General features: G+C 36.5%; 1 protein-coding gene across 16 annotated transcripts in view; it reads right to left on the bottom strand.

The window, feature by feature from the left end:
• The window catches only part of LOC121298017 (plasma membrane calcium-transporting ATPase 2), a 153,102-nt gene that overhangs the window by 81,008 nt on the left and 52,457 nt on the right, over positions 1-19,637 (bottom strand). Inside the window, exon 1 of one of the 16 annotated variants that reach the window (XM_041224714.1) lies at positions 16,734-16,786. The exons of 14 other annotated variants lie outside the window; for them this stretch is intronic. The gene's annotated coding sequence lies outside the window, so the exon portion shown is untranslated. Of the gene's footprint in view, positions 1-16,156; positions 16,230-16,733; positions 16,787-19,637 lie in introns of those variants that run through there. One more of the 16 variants, XM_041224713.1, reaches the window with a different exon arrangement.

Consider the following 19,637-nt stretch of genomic DNA (forward strand, 5'->3'; position numbering starts at 1 on the left):
TCCTCTGTACAGTGCACACAGAGACACAATCCCACTGCTTGATTGATTTCATAATTGACATGTCAGCTTTTTAAACTATCTGTATTTAACCACAATGAATCCTACAGCTGTACTTACAGTTATGTATGGCTTATGAGTCACAATCAATCACCCATTGAAAAACCGTCACAAATTTCTGTTGTTTGATCCGGTAGCACATCAGTAAATGCAGCGCCCTGTACTTGACCTATGAAATAATACCGACAATATACAGTCGCAAAATTAAGAAATAAACAGGCCTTTCAATTATTGTCACATTCTTCAAATGTAGGAAATGCATGGCTAAATGATTACATTTAAAGGCTGCATGCAGCAAGATTCATAATGAAACTCCGGTACATTACCAAGCAGGTCTGCACATCAGTTAACTCAATTATAGAGGCTTTTACGACACCTGCTTTCAGGGAGAATGCATCACAGTGAAAGCTCCATTCAAACACGCTGAATAAATCTGCTAACAAGTCGATTCCATTTTTAAAGATGAATAGCTAGTAAGGACAGAATAGTGCTTAAAGGCCTGTTTGTGTTTTTTTATTGTTTTGTTATGCATGGCAGTGTGTTGCATAGAGCCACTTTTCTTGAAACAGACAGTGAGCTTTTCAAGAATGGCAACATGAATTGCTATAGGCAGGTAAGCCTTTTACATAAGTGCCTAAAAAATACTTGTTATATTCTTCACATCACCAAGCATAGGCTTTTATTTAAGTGATATTTTTTTAATATAAAGTATGATTGTTGTATGAGTTTTTACAACTACTGCATATATATATATATATATATATACACACACACACACACACACACACACACACACACACACACACACACAAGTTGAGTCATTACGTGGTAGTTCTCATACCCCTTATACGTCGGTACCATTGGCGTCACTGGTAATTCCAGTGATATTAAAGGCAATAGTATATAACATGATACCTCATATATGTACTAAGTCATCCAAAGCATGATTCTATTGCATCCCACGATTCCAGTTTATTTAACATCGCCGGTGTTACCATGGCTGCAAAAAACCCATGGGGCATTTCTTTACTGATTTGTGACTACATTCTGTAAACACATTTTTAAAAATCAAATGTGACAGCACAGCAAACCCTGGTAAGGTTTAATTTGAATTATTTTTTAATTGAGGGTATAATTCATATTTAACTATGTTCCTCTTTTTAAGAACTTCTACACTGTTGTTAGCAGTGAATGGCTCTTGAACTGACTATAGTTAGTTTTCTCTGTCCTTTCTGCCTTTTGCCTTCTGCTTTAACTGTAATTTTTTTTCACAGTTTAATGGTTAGTTCCACAGAACTCAATTCACACTAATCTTAACTTACCTTACTAGGTAGTCCAGAATAAGTGAAACCAGTTGATAATCTAAAAACAGTTTGGCTATCTTGCACAACCAGCATCAACGGTCTTAAAAAAATGTTTGAAGAAAACTGAAACCATTCTATTGAACGTGGGCTATATTTACTCAACTGTGGTTGTGTCCATAACTGTAGCAACCTTCCACTTGAAAAACAAAACAAAATGCATGTACTGTAAAACAACATTCTAACAGATTTCAGCTAAAGAACAAGACTGACATCACATGGGTTTCCTGAGCTGATCTATGCCTAAAGGACACTTTGTTGCATGTCCTAAAAAGAAACAAAATCGAGAACACACACTCAAAGTTACCAGGCTCACTCCAATTGATCCTGTCAGGGGAGGCAGCCAGACAGCCTGACTGACATGTTGCATGGATTCAACAAACAGCTGCTATTCTCTTTTTTGCCTTAACCCCATGAACCACAACACCCAAGTATAAAACCATATGCACTATGAAAGCACGAGATCCTCCAGTCTGACCCAGCTTACATTCAGATTGTACCAGTGCAAAGTGTGCCACCCTTTTTTTGCCAAGGAGAAAAGCAATGTCTCTGTTTAAACCTAAATTGTTTCATGCTAGTTTTATAACAGTAAAATCCCTTTTATAACAAGTTTTTCTCCATGGCGAAAATAATGAAGACAAACTGTTAACTGGTACAGACAGAATAAAAAAAGGCTCATTGTATAATTTATTTTAGATATTTAAACAGTACAGCTACGGCCAAAAGTTGCGCATCACCAAGAATTTTAGGATTGAGATATAATTAAAAAAATAACAACTATATGAACATTATTTAGATCTTTTATTTAACATCATGTAATCAAATAAACTACAAAATGATATTGCAAAAGCCAAACAGTAGCTATTTCACATCAGATTTTTGAAATATCAAATTTGTCGATGTTTTTACAATTTTCATTAAGTATATATGGAAAACTACAAAGCAGTACGCAATTATATGTCAACGTAACATTATTCAGCAGGTTTAATTTGACTTTATGAAGCAAAGTTAGATAATTCTATAGTGTGATGCAAAACTTTTGACCACAGTTGTATGTGTTTAATCTTCAAGTGGAGCATCCAATCACACTGCATCCTAAATCCCTTCAGCTATGCGGCTGTTGACAATGACTCAAGTGCGTACAGTGGCACAGAAGACAGAAGATTCACTGTTGCAAAGAATACTTCAGCAGCCTGTATTTCATCACATTCTAATGGATTTGGTCTGTAAATCCCAGTGGAAAGAAGGGGAAATAAGATTAAACTCATCCACATCTCCAAGAATTGAATGTACACTGAGAATGCACATTGATCTCCTGTGCACACTACTTTACAGATACAATGTATCGCTCTGCAATAAAAAAAAAAACAAAGTTTTGATTTTCCTTCATAAAACATAACAGACCTGAATCAAAAATGTTGTCAACATTTACAGTGTCCATTTATTTTTTATACAAACTCAATACCCTTTTAACACTGCTGTCCACAAAAATAGGCATTAAGTGGATGGTAAAGCAAATACAAGGAAGGCATTTGAAATGCTACTCATGTCAAAGTACTTAGTGCGGAAAGGCACAAAGAGGTTTTTTTTGTTTTTGTATTTTACCATAAGGCTGTGTTATCTATTGGTGTTAGATAACACATTCTACGCCAGTTGTCTGCATCTCCAAGTGCGTCATGCAGTACAATGATAGGGTTGAGCTTTCTGGAGACGCCACACCTCTAACTAAAAGGGGAACACATTGACTGAGCTGTGTACAGCAATGAACAGGACACTAACAGTTAAAAATAACTTCCAAAGCATACTTAGCTTTGAAGTTGCTTTTACGTGCTGTTAGCACGTATCTTAGATCTTTATGGGCCCTGAAAAATCATATTGCTCCCAATTTCTTTTTATATTTTACTATAAATAATATAAGATTTATCTTCCTCTCTTTGGTGCAGAGCATACAATGTGTATTTATAGACAGTCGTTGACACTAGTCACTGGTACCCTATGCATGGTATAATATAATTTCCAGCGCTTTCAGTTGGAAAAGAGAAGTTCAGCATTTTGTCTTGGAAAAGGTAAGCTTATTGAATTAAGCAGTACATAGATAATTGAATTTCATGTATTAATTTAACTGCCGTAGGCGCAGTCAGGGACAGTAATTAAATGAAATGTGACACAGAAAAGCATGATCTGAAATCAATAGAGATTCTGAGAGCCTCTGTACCTTGGCATTTTTTCTACATTGTCATCACACAGTGGGGAAAGTTAGTTTTCAACAGCATCGGTAGGATTCTTTCCAAAAGAGTTCCCACATAGAGTTGAAACAAAATGTGAGCATGGAAGCCTGTGCACAAAAAAATACAATACAAGCCATTGGGTGGGTATTATACAATATATACAAGAACTATAGAGCCAAGCTTTACATAACAGGTTGAAATAATATACTGTTTCAATACAGTATTAAATGACTCCTTTATTGAAATGCCACATGCCACTGTTAAACATTTTAGAACAGTGGTGCACAACTTGGTCCTGGGGGGCCAGTGTCCCGGCAGGTATTTATTCCAACTGCACCCTAAAGTACTTTATTGGACCTTATTAGAAGCTTAATTGGTCCAATTAACAACTTAGGGTATGGTTAGAACAAAAACCAGGAGGGACATCAACCCTCCATGACCTGTGTTGTGCACCACTGTTTTAGAAGGTAAAGAACACTACCAATATTAATGCATAGAGTTAAAAAAAGCACAATTTATGAAAAACTAATTCACGACACATTTTCAAATCCACTCACATTGTGACCTTTCTGAATCAAACCCAGTAATTGGTCTGCTTTCATTGCTATTGTTGAGAAGGTAATTACAGTCTAGCTAAAAGTAAAATCAGCCTTTTGATTTAAAAAAAAAAACACATGGTTTGGCAAAAGTTTATTAAAATATGCATATTAAGTTGTAGCACCTTTGGTTATGTGGCTGGATTACGCTTTTTCAGTAATTGAAGCCATTTACAATTTTGCAGTCCATTTTCTTTTTCTGGAGTCCGCTTTGCATCTCCAGGCTTCTGTACTGCATTTTGCAAGCCATTCATTTGCAACACACCTAATGTTTCTTAGTATTATACTTTTATTTACTTTTTACTTTATTTACTCATGGCTTAATTTTTTTAGTATATGGCACATTAGACAAAAAAATAAAAAATAAAAAATGCAAATCTAGTATGTGAAAACTGGCTACTACAGTACTTGCACTGGTAAACAGTAAGTATCATGGTAGATGAGAGCAAGTTTCAATTCACGTTACAAAAATTACAATTTAATCGCATGAAACAAGAAAAAGCTAACAAGGAGCAATATTACTTTGTGGAAACATAAAAATGCTTCTTTTTTTCAGGTTTTCATTCATCCCCTACATTGAAAAACAATAAATATCCAGACTTGCTGCTCACCTAAGTTGTCTATAACCATTAGCTTAATGATACCAAATCTCTGAGTAGTTCTGCTAATCACATCATCATTTGATAATGATTTATCTTTATCTAATCTTGATTAGAAAATGCACAGCATCTTACAGTGAGCATGGTTCAGTAAACACAACACCAGCTTCATGTACACCTATACTCAATGGTATTTTGCTCTCTGCTCACCCTTTAACACGTTGTGAGAAGACTACACTGCAGTCTTTCAACACAACAACTGAAAACAAATTTGTACAAAAATAAATGTTACCTTTTTGTCTGTCCTTGGGTGGGCAGCTTTTTAAAAGAACTTCTCAGCAATATACCAAATAGAGTTGCTAGGCAGTGAGGGAGAGAAAAACTAGCATCTGTTTACATTGGTGGCATTTTCATTTAACTGTAACAACCATTTACTGTGATCCAGTCAAGTATTGACAGGTGCACAGGTTTATTGACTATACTAGAATACTCCAGGAGGCATGTTTTCAGATTAAGTGTACAGCACAACTGTTTTAAAAAAAGGAAAGCCATGTGGAGATGAAATCCATCATGCGTGTGTCATACTTAGATTATTAAATAAAAACAACACTTTCTAATAAACTGAAACCCAGGAATAAAATGTTTTTAAGCTGAAGTCAAATGTTTTAAAATTATACCTGGCAAAAATGAAAACAGCACCTTTTCTCATGATTATTATTATTTTTATTTCTGTATACTTATTAATCATCAGACTATACTTATACATATTTAACTAAAGGTGCAAACATTTTTGTATCTACCAAATGTCGGGTGCATGGTGGGCAGGGTGGGGGGGGGGAATATATATTTTTTGGCCTGTGCTACTATTTGCTAGTCATTTTATGACTGCACAAATGGAATATAATATTAAAAATAATAATAGTCAGGACCCCATAAAACAGAGTATAACACATTTGAGCTGTGGCCATTTCAGACTGTAGAGACTGGCACAGCCTTAGGCACATCTCTACTAAATAGCTTATAATGACAAGGGTTAGCCTTGCAGATCCCCTTTTCTATGAGAAAATATACATGGTGATCATCCAGCTAATGCACAGCCTCCAACACATCTCAAGGCAAGATACCTGCTAGGCTGGTAACAAGCACACACTCATCAACTACACTTCCAGTTATCCTCCTGCATAAACCATTATTATTACCACAGGCAGCCACCCAACAGCCATTACTCATTCCTCAGCTCGGAATCACAGCTCCATCTGTCCCTCAGGAGGACCGCTTGCTGGAAAAGGTCATCCAAAGAGGTAATCACACACACACACACACACACACACACACACACACACACACCGTGTCAGGCCACAGCTGCACCTTCACAACATGATGAGTCAAGGAGCAGAACTACAGTATGTGCACAGCCCTCAAATACAATTAGGATGAGGTGGTGGCAGGAAAGGTCACGAAGCAAAGCTTTACATTGAGCTGTCTTAAAAAGGGGGCCTTATTTACAAATCCAAAGCACATCTGAAAAGTACATTCTTTTCGTTATTTAGTAAAAAAAAAAAAAAAAAAAAAAAAAAAATGTAATAGATTGAAAAATTATAACTCTCAAACCACCCTTCTGAGTTCCTCAACAGCATTTTCAAAAACCTCGCTGACTGTAAATTATTGTATGAAATGTTTGTGCATAACAAACTGTTATTCTGGTCTTGCCTAATATTATTTGCTGGGCCCTATTATTTGCTCCTAATTCTGTTGCTGGGCCCAGGCTTAAACCATACTGTAAATATGCTCTCCTGTTTTTTATGCTGCTATCCGCCATCTCCTGTTTGTTATATGAAGCGACACGAATCCAGCTGTATACCTATTTAGCACAGACCATACAGTTCTAGAAATGCACAGCATCATATAACAAACATGAGATGGCTGACAGTAACCTACACTGTACAAAACAAGACAGCAACTACTCTGAACATAATCTCTTGTGTAAAGGTTTAATTAGACAAAGAATGAACCAGAAAAAAAATGTACAAACAATCTCCATTTTACAAGTATTACTCCAATATGATTAAAGCAATAATGTACTGTATGAGGTATTGCCTACACATTGAATAACCCTCTTTTTTCTTCTGCTGTTCATTTTTATGGCTTATTGATTTGGGATCTATTAGTATTGCATAACAATCTAGTCTCTTATGGCTAAATCCCATCAGGTCTTCTTGTTTGTGTTCTGTCTTTATGGGAGGGATTTTCAAAAGTTCGTAAATGATAATTCCAGTGTTAATGAACAAGTCGGTACGGATCATTGATTTTGGCCTTTTCAAGCGGTCGTTATGCTTATTTCGTTGTTAAATAATCGTGCTAATGTGATTTCCGAAATCATGTTGATTTACGAAATAATGCTGATATCTTAATGAGCAGTGCTTCTTGCGACTAAGGGAGTTGTATGGCTTTGCTGGATTTCCCAGAGTAATGGGAGCCATCGATTGTACAGACGTTGCACTCAGATCACTGCAGCACCATGCATATACATACGTAAACAGGAAGGGATTCCATTCAGTAAACCTGCAGGTGATTTGTGATGCATCCGATAACATCTGGAACATATGTGCAAATCAGAGACCCAATACACCAGTACATTAGTAGGTCAGTATTGTAAGACTACCTAGATAATTCAATATTTGTAGTTATGAAAATATTTTTGCCTTTTCTACTCTTGTGGTTATGAACTTCCTTTAACCACCTGTAACCTTACGGATCGCTAAAATGATATACCGTTATTTGCACCCAGTGTAATGTTAAAGAAATGATCAATGCAACTATAGCCCATCTGAACTCTGGATATGTACATCTCTACTGCAGATTTTATTTGAATTATACAATTAAAAACCTAAGAGTAAATAATGAAATCTTGGTATAGAAAACGGCATACTAGATATTACAATAACATTTCCTTACAGGTGATTGCAGATTTGCAATGCGTCTTTGGCTTTTAACACCTGTATCTAATCTACACACGAACGAAGAACAGGTGTACAATAGGGCACGCAGGTCCACTTTGTATTGGGCTAGGGAGTTCTATCGTAATTTTAAAAAGCTTAATAAATATATAATGAAGTGTTACATAAAGGGTACACATGTATAATAACTAACAACTCCCTGTTCAACAGTAGGTGATAATAGCAAATTATTTTTCTTGATCTCGTTAGCATGCATTTTGATTAACAAGTGTAGCTGTTGAGAAAGGAAGTGATGTACGTGGCCTCCGACAATTAAGCTTTTTAGGAGGACTGACATATTTGTTCATTATCGACCTCATCGAGTCAATTTCAAAGCTTTATTGGATTGATTTTATTAACAAATTCCATTTGAAAATCACTTGCTGTCTTTACTACACCATACAATACAATAACGCTGATTTTTTAAACGCCTCCCCTATATGCTTTGCCTAAAACATATGTAACATGGTACAGTATGTGGTAGCACCTCTTACTGCATGACAATCTGTTTAGAGGAAGGTTCTCTGGTTTTAATGCATTGATGTTTTCCCATTGCTTAGCTCTGAATCTGAATTTATGAATATATTATATAATATATATATATATATATAATATAATATATATATATATATATATATATATATATATATATATATATATATATATAGGATGGGTACCAGCACAGCGTATTGTCATTGACTTTTTACGATTAGGTACAATATCTATTTAATAGCTTTCTTTAGGGAGCCAGATAATAATGCGATGTGACATATGAACGTGAAGGCCCAATTTACATAAAAGAATTGCACACTAGCAACCACTTTACTAAACACACACAGCTCAGCACAAGGTCATTTGAGAAGAAAATACCAAGGAGCGGCCCTTGACAAGCTCCAGAGTAGAGACAAAATCATCAGGGAGCCATTCTATTAATTTTATCCAGCACACAGCCACTGAATAGATAGTCACTATGGGATCAAAGATATCAGGGATTGACTTCCAATCATGCCAGTCATTAGGGGAGCAGACAGTAGGAAATCAAATGAAATGGAATCACCATTTAAAATCACACAAAGCACAATTTTGTTTCGGCTGAACCAGGAAAAAACAAAGCGAAATAATCACCAACAGGAAGCTTTTTAAAAGTCACATGGTTTGCAAAGTTGATGTTGTTAAATCTAGATGCACTCTTGCCATGATGTGTGTTGCTTTCATACCCCTGGATGTTTCTGTCATTCACTCTCCAGTAATGTTACATCTTTAAAGAAGAAGGAAACATTCTTGAAACCACTTTCATCAAAAGTCTGCAGACAATGTTCCTCGGCCTCCCCCTTTCCTCCAGCAACCTCTTTTAAATAACAAGATGGAGCACTGAGACATTATAACCAATTATCTGCATTATAAACTCCCAGACCTCCTGAAACTGGTTTGCAGTAAATTAGAAAAAACGGTGGAGAGGGGACAAAATGTCTATAAAAGAGCATGTTAGATTAGTCACTGAGGAGAGGTGTATCAATTTGTATATGGTATACAAAAACCTCTTCCAAACACACTGCTGTACACTGATAAATATCACTACTCTCTCAGTATAGAACAGTGAGACATAATACATCCACACTTTTAAACTGCTTTTAGAACCTCTATCTTACATTATCCAAGTTCGTTTGCCATGATTATTTTTAATGTAAAAATGCTTCCCACATCCACAATGAAAATCCATGGATGGGCTGCTTTTAAATAATTCGACAATGATTCAGAGATGAGATCCTGATACCTTATAAAATACACTACAGCTTACTGGAAAAGGGACCATGGTAGAAGCTAGGAACAGATATGAGACTGGCCCCAACAATGCAAAGAGATCCAGACGAAAGGCAGTAACTCAGCTCTATAAATGCTCAGAATTTAATGAAATAAAAATAGAAAAACAGTATGCGTGCTTTTAACAATAGCTTCCTCTTTGTCTAAATGGACCTTTCCATTTGTTTGGCATTGCAGGTCGATGGTCTGGAAATTACATTTGGATCACTCATGGCTTTATTTATAAAGGATTAGCGTGCAAACCACTGCAGTGTAGTCATTGTCATATACATTACTTTACCAGCATGAATAAGACCTTAACTGTGAAATGTCAACCCAGCTAGCTTCTGCAGCTCTGCTTTACTGAGGTCACATGCTCTTATGGTACATGAGGAGTGTATTTAATGTACTGTATGTGCATTTAAAAAAAAAGAAAAAGGTTTTCGTAAATAGGTCCCGATGACTGATTATTTCATAAATGCGCTGCAGGTATTTCATTATATTTTGCCATACAATGTCTGGTTTGCTAGGATTACAAAAGTAGGCCAATGACATCCATCAAAGTCAAGATTTTCATTGTGTGATTAATAAACCTGAGAGCTGTCAGACCAAACCAAGGGCATACTTCACAAACCGTGTATCCCAGTGCTAGGTTAATAACAGTTTTTTTTTTTTTCTAAAAAGATGAAAAAGTTGTCATAAAACTATAAAGTTGGTCGTTTAAAGGCGTTATACAGCAAATTTGGATCATAATGGTGATAAAGCTAGTGCTATACAAACACCTCCTCCTATGTATGAGACAAACACCATTTATAATATTTTATATATATAATATATATATATATATATATATATATATATATATATATATATATATATATATATATATATGTGCGTATGTGTGTGGAAGTGCTAGTGTGTGGGTTTCTGGGCTGTGCAGCATTAAACCTTTAGATTTCTGTTGCTATATCTAGACTAATCTAATGTGCGATTCAATTGGAGAGCTTTACATTTTGGGATATAACAAAACAATCTTCCAATTCAGTTTTGAATGCACTAAAGATACCATTTCAACTCATCTATTACTGACTGGCATTTTGCCCTAAATGCCAGATCTTTCAACAAATTGTGTGCAGTCCGTTGAAGCCACATCAATCATCCGTGGATAAAGTGGCAGACACAGTTTGTTGACAGTAACTACATGGAAATAGCCTCGATTTCTCCGATTTCAGCAAAGGCAGATGTTGCAGTGATCAATTCTTAAAGCAGGTGGTGTTTGGTAGTTTTTCAGCTTACAGAAGACATAAAAAAAATCTGTTAACTCTGTACTGACACCAGTAATAGAAACCCTCTTGAATCCAATCCATAGTCACTATCCTACTTACAAAAAAGTATAAACTGCTGTAATGGACAGATTGGTTTTGCATGTACACAAGTCAAAGCTATCTCCAGCTTCCAAGAAGAAGCTGATTTTGTTTTTTGCAATAGGCCACCCTTGAGGGACGTCTGCTGGAAATGAATTCAGTATGTTCCTATTACAGCTCGTAGCTCAATTTGAATAGCTAATGAAAGGAAGCCACGAATAGCAGAAACCTGTTAATGAGGCTCTGATGAAGATGTACCACCACTGAGTCGTGTATACCACTAGCACAATAAGTTACCACCAGGGACAGGATTCAGTCATTTCTACAGATTTTTTTAATCCATTACGATTTTATTTTTATTTTTTTTAAGGGTATATAGGATTCGTTTTGATGTAAACAAAGTTCTTGTCTTCTCTTGGTAAAAAATGCAGAAAGACAATTTAATTTATTCAGCTAAATAGTGAGTGTTTCTTTAATGCTGCTGAAAAAAATCTTGAAGTGCGTGCTATATACAAATCACCAGTATATTATATTATAATTCCTCCCTGTATTCACAATCTGACCTGTTCATACACAGGCACGTGGATGCACACACAATCAAACCCTTTCCCACACACACCTATTTAAACATTGCCTGTCGTGCTCTCCTCACACTGTGCTAGTTAATATTCCACACCTTAAAGGAACAAGATTCAGAACAGGAATGATGGAATCACATTCTGAAGCAAGCAACGGTTGTGTACAACGTTGGTGGTTGACATTTAACATTTAATGAACACAATGTTAAGAGTACTATGCTAATGTGTCTAGAAATGTACTGTATCAATTGTATTGTCAGGGGCCTGACAATAGAAAGTAGAATTCAAATTCATATATCTTGTAGGTGGCTTTACTCTTATACAAACAACAACAGTTTAAAAAAAAAATAGATTCTCAAATTCTCACTTAGCGTCAATGTCCCTTTAACTGCCCTTTGGATAAAGGCATCTGCTAAATAAACAAATAATAATAACTGCCCATTTCCTTCTGTATTATTTTAAAACTATTTTAAACATGAAAAGTTAATTCCACTGTTTTGAGCAACCCTTAACTCCACACTGAGCTACAGGTATAAGAAAAAAAAATAAACTCAAAGCATTTCATTCAACTTCTCCTCCATTTTAAATGTAGTTTTAAATGGAAAATGACTCTGCAATGCAATATCTTCAATGGCCTTTTAACACTCGGAAACTGTTTTGGAAATGGAGTAGATCTGCACGACGGTAAAAGTAAAATGGTACTTTAAAAAAAAAAGTATGGACTTTAATTAATATCTGTTGTCTGTATGTAGAAGTGGCACAGCCTCTTCCAAGACTTGAAGATGGTACAGTTAGGCCACAACATATGTACACTAATTCCCACCAATTTTATTTCAGGGGATTTAAAAAAATAATGCAATAGATAAAACCACAAGTAGTTTGATACTTTATACAGTGAAATCCTGAAGTAAAAATTGAAATAAAATCGATAATTGATCTCTCCTCCTATTGGCATGGGCTGACTTTGTGAGTCAACAAGCAGGATATCTTCAGAGGAGCATGGAAACACTGCCGGTGCCTAATTATGGCTGTGCATACACTTGTGTTGCAAACAAGTTCATTAAACAGAAAGTGCACTCCACTCCAGCTGAAACACTGTCTTTGACAGCCAAAGCAATTTGTGTGATTATGTGGGTGTTCTCATTAAGCTGATCTGAAAGGGGCTCACAGGCAAGGTACAGCTACCTTACATCTGAGACAGAGGATCAGTATAAGTGTTGCACTGAAAACTTGTGCTAGCCACTGAGTTAACAGATTTGAAACTTTACTGATCTGATCTGCTAGTGCATATGACTGAAAACCTATTAAAAAAACAGTCATATTGTGAAATAATAATAATAATAATAATAATAATATAATAATAATAATAATAATAATAATAATAATAATAACCTTATGTAACACAATTTTTTGTTCCTGGGTAGTAAGTGTTATTTCCTAATTGCTTATGCCTCAAAAGTATAGAAAATGGCTATTATTCCCCACAAACTTTGCTTTTGTGACCAGGACAGTGATATTTTGAAATTTACACTATTTCCAATGAGAAAACGGTCTTTTCGTTCACATAAAGTCAGAAAAAAACAACATATGAATCCAAATTAACATGTATTTATACTAAAGTAATACAAAAATGACTACAAAAGATTTAGAAGTGAGTAGTTTTTCGGGATTTACGATTATACTGTAAATCACTTTCACGAATCAGCCCCCAAATGTAGTCTCCCATCATGTTCTCGTTATACTGTCCTTGGTAGCGGCGTTCAAAGTCCAGTATATCCTGGTGGAAGCGCTTGCCTTGCTCCTCCGAGTACGCTCCCATGTTCTCCTTGAATTTATCAAGATGAGCATCAAGGATATGGACTTTGAGGGACATCCTACAGCCCATTGTGCTGTAGTTCTTCACCAGAGTCTCAACCAGCTCCACATAGTTTTCGGCCTTGTGATTGCCCAGGAAGCCCCGAACCACTGCGACAAAGCTGTTCCAAGCCGCTTTCTCCTTACTAGTGAGCTTCTTGGGGAATTCATTGCACTCCAGGATCTTCTTTATCTGTGGTCCGACGAAGACACCGGCTTTGACCTTTGCCTCAGACAGCTTAGAGAAGAAGTTCTGAAGGTACTTGAAGGCTGACGACTCCTTATCTAGAGCTCTGACAAATTGTTTCATAAGGCCCAATTTGATGTGCAGTGGTGGCATCAGCACCTTCTGGGGGTCCACCAGTGGCTCCCACTTGACGTTGTTCCTCCCCACAGAGAACTCGGTCCGCTGTGGCCAGTCCCGCCTGTGGTAGTGCGCCCTGGTGTCCCTGCTGTCCCAAAGGCAAAGATAGCAGGGAAACTTGGTAAAACCGCCTTGGAGACCCATCAGGAATGCCACCATTGCAGCCTCTTGATGCCCTCTCAGAAAAATGCAGATATGTATCCACTTAGGCAGCTGGAACTAAACTGAACTGGTGGGCTTAAGGCCCCTGTATTTATACTACTATTTATATTACTGGAAAGTTCTAGAAAGTTCTAGAAGTTATTCCAAGTTTACTCAGCACTGAATCTATCTGGAATGTTCTGGAAAATAGGTAAATTTCAAAATATCACTGTCCTGGTCACAAAAGCAAAGTTTGTGGGGAATAATAGCCATTTTCTATACTTTTGAGGCATACGCAATTAGGAAATAACACTTACTACCCAGGAACCAAAAAAAAAAAAAAATTTGTTACACGGTGTAATAATACATTTTCATAGGGTATGTAACCAGACCTGTACAAAGGCATTATCATGCCATGGATGCATCAAATAATTATAACCAAGCACCCAACAGTAGACCACTTCTCAGGAAATGACTTTCAAATCAATATTAAAACCATTGATGTATGCAGGTTAACTGGCCCCCTGTATTATTAATGACCATACTGTACATCCCATGGTGAAATATGGATATAGTTGGACAGCAGTCCCTCAAGGGCAGCCCAATGAATTAAAACAGCATCACTGAGAAACCACAGCAAACTGCGAATGTAGAAATTAAATTACTTAATGTAATAGATGAATGCATTCATCAACCTTTTAAAAAATATTCATTGAGGGACAAGCCGCTGGGTTTTACTTAACCAAGGGTTTTCTTGACTAGCATCCCAGCAGATCAACTACATATGCAAGACACACAATGGCTTGCATTTTCAATCCCTCTGAGGTTGAAAAATGAAGGTAATGGAATTTTCAAGCAATGGTACAAGAGGGTAACACATCCTAGTACAGTCTCAGGATACATGCATACGAAATATAATACAAGGTATCCATAGTACATACACTGCAAGGATAGAATCTGTGAAGACATCAAGCATGCATTAGCACTGGTTCAGCCAAAAGACGAACCTGTTTCATTTTAAAATATGCTTTTTGATACAGAATTGCATTTATGATATCAACGGAATCTCTAAACACCTGTTATTTTGATAGAACCTTAATGCATACAATTTGCTAAACACCCAAGCAGCAGCATTAGTACATGGTAAATATACCTGCAGGAACCAGTCCTGCACAAGCAGCAATGACAACATGTCACTCGTTACAAACTGATTTTTACATCAAGAAATGCTTGTCACTGATCATCTTTCAACTGTTTTATTTTTTTAAAGCAATGAGGAAAGAATGCATTCAATACACTTTCATCAATTGCCCCCTTTGCATTTTTCAACATTTCAGCTATGTATTCTAGCCTATAGGACATTAATACAGTGCTGTTGCAAAGTGCTCAAAATGTATTGCTAAGTTTCAATCATAGAAAAGAAAAACAGTATTTTATAACACCTACCTTAAAGAGTTAAAAATATGTCTCAATATGCTGTGAAGTAATTATCTTATCAGTGTGAGTTAAGGAAATGCAATGCAAATGCAACTAGCTAAGATTGTACCAAACCACTTAGAGCCACTAAATCAACATGTTAAAAAGCAGATTGACTGCCGCCCACAAGTCAGCAAGCCTTTAAGACAGCCCTGCAACTAGAGACCAATTTAACCAGTACGCTGACAGGATCACCTTGAGTTTGTAATAGCTATGATCTATAATTATTGTGCATATTGTTCAAGCTGTTCCCTGCTCCCTATTCCCTGAATAGTACTGTGAACCATTAGGGAACAGTATTATATCAAGAGCCCTTCTGATGTTATGGCATTTTATTCTTTTAAAGTTAATACAAAATATATACCAATTAATTCTACATTGCAAAAAAAGGCTATTAAATCTATATACTGTACATACTCACCCACCCACACACACACACACACACAAAATCATACAATTTTAAACTTGTATTTTACCAGCAACAATAATAAAAAAAAGTCTTTTAGCTGAACACATTAGAGGTAATTTCAAAATGTTTAAACCGAGATGAATGCATTTCTAAAAACACTAAAATCAGTTACCATTGCAGTACAACATAGCTTTCAAACATACAATTACTTGCCAATACTGTCCATTTTGCATTGATTATATAAGGAACATCAAAGCAATGTATTCTGCAATAGGATATGTAGAAATGAACACAGCATCAATCAGACAAGCACTAGCCTCTCTCCTTACTCACAGAGTCTCATGTATTCTCTCACTGCCCTCTTGAAGCATTGAAACTTCCAAGCCAGGGGTCATGCCCATCCCTCTGGAAAAAAGGATCAATTTCTTCTTCTACAAAACACAGGAGTCCAAGACAGAAGAACATTCTATATCACAACATGCCTCTGAATAGAAGACCACTCAGCACAGCATCCCTGTGCCACTTCTAAATAAATTGCATTCTAGCAAACTAAAAAAATTAGGTGATGCTGTAATCCCATTCTAAAATGAAAAGACACCTCTCCATACAGTCTGACACAACGAAATATAGCATCACCCTTTGGCCGCACACAATCTGATTGTTATTCTCTATAATATTCTGTAAATGAGTGACCTTTTGAGAGGCACATATGACAAAAGCATCACCCTGCCCAGGCAACAATGTGCACACCCTGTTCTCATTGCCTGCTTTTTCCCATGAAAGAGAGAAGCAAATTCCTCAAATAAACAAGCACATCCTAACACTGTTCTTTTTATTCTTCTTTTTAAGGGGATAATAAAAATAGCTTTATTTTTTTATTTAATTTCATGCAGTGAGCATCGTTACTTACTTGGCTAAGATATCATCTCAAATCCAAAATTATTTAAATTACACAGCAGAGTAATCACAGTTCAGCATCTGTAAGGGATTGATAAGCACAGCTACATTACCGGAGTCCCTCTGCAGGCTGTACCATGTCGGGGAAGCAGTGGGGGGGAGGGTACAGAATGTAGGAATGCTATTCGTCGGTATTAAATCTGTCAGTAAACCATAGAACACAGAAGGGGCTCAAAATCACTGCTACATCAGATGGATTTGTGGAGGCGCACTTAGAAAACAAGAGACAGAAGATGGGAAGTGGAAAAACAGAGAGAAAAATAAAGACAGCAAATGCAAATGACAGCCCTCTGCTCCGTTGAATGCATCCCTAAGGGACAATGACAGTAAAGGGAATGAACCACCAGAAACACGTCACTTCATCAAAAAAAAGTGAGACCTTAAAAGGACAAGGAATGCCAGCTCCATCTGCAACACTTGCAAGGAGGCAGAACAATCAGAAGAATGGCCCCTACCTCAGAGATAACACAACAAATATGGGAAATCAAAAACAAAATCTGAGTTTTGTTTTTTTTTGTTTTTTACAAATATTTGACCCTATTGACTCTGTATAACATCTCTTGACTTCAGTTTAGACAAAAGCATGCTGCAACAAGAAAATGGAGAATTCCTAAGCGACAGGCAATGAGTTATCCTTCAACAGAACACCTCCTTCTTTTGAAGGTTAAAATATGGTAATGCATTGAATACTTTATTTTAAGTGTTACCTCATACAATAACACTACCATTGAGGGATTTAGTTTCATAGGTAGGATAAAATAAATGTGGTCAGCTACAGTAACTAATGAAAATGTCACTCAATACATTGAGTTTAAAAGACATCATGCAATGAAAATCGTAGTCAACACTCTGATTCACTGCCTACACCTCATTCAATTGAAACACTTCAGATATTTCAGATGTGTAATTCTGACTTCACCTTTTGTTTGTGTTTTGACATTCATGCTAACAAGGTACGTGTCATGATATAATGTGTCATGAGTTACAGAACACTCTTACGTGTTCCGTTGGTTGTGTTCCATGTTGTCCGTATCGCAGTGTTATATTTTGAAACATATTGCTGACTAAATTTTTTTAATCACACATCATGGCTCAGAAATCAACTGGACAAAACATTTCTCAACATTTACTAGGGAGTGTTCGGCAGGAGAAAAAGCAACGTCTTTTAAAGATTGCAGTGTATCTGGATCATGTTCCCTCCTGCCACAGTGCTAGTTTTATTTTCCCACAAAACGACACTTATTTCGATCTGAGTGCCAGAATTGTTGCAGGCGGGAGATAGATCTGGAAACACTGGGATGTTAACAAACATCTTTTTTCTCCTGGCGAATGCCCCCGAGTAAAAGTTGAACAAATACCAGTTTCTCTGGGTATCTACCTATGATATGTGAATAAAAAAAATATCAAAAATATTGCGAATATATTGAGAATGTTGCAATATGGACAACAACAAGTACAGCAAAGGAAATTAATTGCAGGGGGTACTGTAACTCTTTGAGATGTTAAACCAACTGCAGCTGTATGGGGCATCCATGATAAATAAGATTAGTAATCCTTACCACGCAATAGACAATGCATTTAACATCTACTAAATGTAACTGGGCTTCATTCGTGCCAGTTCTTTGTGTTTAAAGAATATGGGATCCAATTCATTAAACTATTCCAAACTATTGCTGTGAATGAATGCGACGCAAACCATTTATCAAAATAAATACAGTCGTGTTCAGACTTTAATAACACACACATTGTTTATAAAGCACATCCCTTGTATAACACCTGGAGCTGTCTTGGGTTGCAGAGCTTGTAAACGCCCACTCTTTCTCAAAAATACCATTCCAGAATCCTATCACTAAGTATGCTGCACACCTCTTATATAACGTGCAACCTGTGTATATAACAGATTCCCCTGACATCTGTAAAAGGGTGTGATATTCAGTACAGTTTTTTTGTCACCCTTGTATCCTAGAAGTTAGAGAAAGGGCTCAGATAGATACTCTACCAATGTTTAAAGCTGTTTTAAAAAGCCATCAAGCCCTTATAATCGTGGTGGATGTATCCCACTTAGTTATAAGTAACTAAAGGTTCTTCTGAACTGCAGTTTATGTATACATTATCAAATGCAGAATCTTTACTTTCAGCATCCCTTTCTGACCTCATTAGACTATAACAGGAAAAAAAACTTTTAACATGGATAGCTTAGCCCGATATAAATTTGACATGTAATGGAGCTACTAAAAACCCCATACCAATCCCACTGCTTTTAGCAGCAAAAAATCCTGCAGGGTTTAAGCTTGCGTTTTCTCTAGCCATAGATGGTGTGGGCTACTGTAAGCATGCTTCTAAAGCATTAGTGGGAGTAAGTGATCGTGTGTTATGCCAGCCTCTGAATATCAATTCAACTGCTTCAAACCAAAGGCTGCAGTGCACCAAAATCATGCACAGCATGAAAAAAGATATAGTTAAAGAAATTGGTATGTATAGTACTGCAAGGGCCGGTCATCTGCTGGTTCAGTAACTGACACCAGCTGTAATAAACATCTATGCTGTTTTGGGATAGATGGTAAAAATGGAATTCTTAGATACAGATCACCAATAACTCTTTAAGTCAAAGCCTTATAAATGTCTTCTGCTGCCTTTGTTCGGTACCGTGATTACATTCTTTATAAATCTTACCAGCCCGTCACCAGTACGCCAACACAAATTAGGTACTGTATTATTACTGATGGTAAGCAAAAATGTTTTAAATATACAGGTCGCTATTTGAAAACAAGAAAATAAATCCAAATAACTGGACCAGATTTACTGAAGTGCAAAAATAAACTGCTGCAGAACCTGAACATAACATCTCATAAAGGAG

Source organism: Polyodon spathula, chromosome 23, assembly GCF_017654505.1.
Source record: "Polyodon spathula isolate WHYD16114869_AA chromosome 23, ASM1765450v1, whole genome shotgun sequence".
Classification (NCBI taxonomy): domain Eukaryota; kingdom Metazoa; phylum Chordata; class Actinopteri; order Acipenseriformes; family Polyodontidae; genus Polyodon; species Polyodon spathula.